Here is a 326-nt window from a genome sequence, read left to right on the forward strand (position 1 = left end):
AAAAAAAGATTACAGCCTTGGAAACCCTATGAGGCAGTTCTGCTCTGTCCCCATAGGGTTGCTATGAGTCAGAATTGACTCGACAGCAATGGGTAATGGTATATTAAATTCAGAGGAGATTCTTTACTAAATAAGTATGCCATGTTCTGAAGCATTACCTAAGTGTAGATTGACTATAAATGGACTTTAGTGGGGTATGTAAATAATTCATTAGGCAGGAAATGAGAATCATCCATTTTACTGTTAGAAACATAGTGAGATGACTTTTTTTTCCTTTACAAGAAAGCTTTTCATGACAGATGAGAATCAATCATCTGATCAGATGC

This window comes from Trichechus manatus, unplaced genomic scaffold, assembly GCF_000243295.1.
Source record: "Trichechus manatus latirostris isolate Lorelei unplaced genomic scaffold, TriManLat1.0 scaffold00366, whole genome shotgun sequence".
In the NCBI taxonomy this organism is placed as follows: Eukaryota; Metazoa; Chordata; class Mammalia; order Sirenia; family Trichechidae; genus Trichechus; species Trichechus manatus.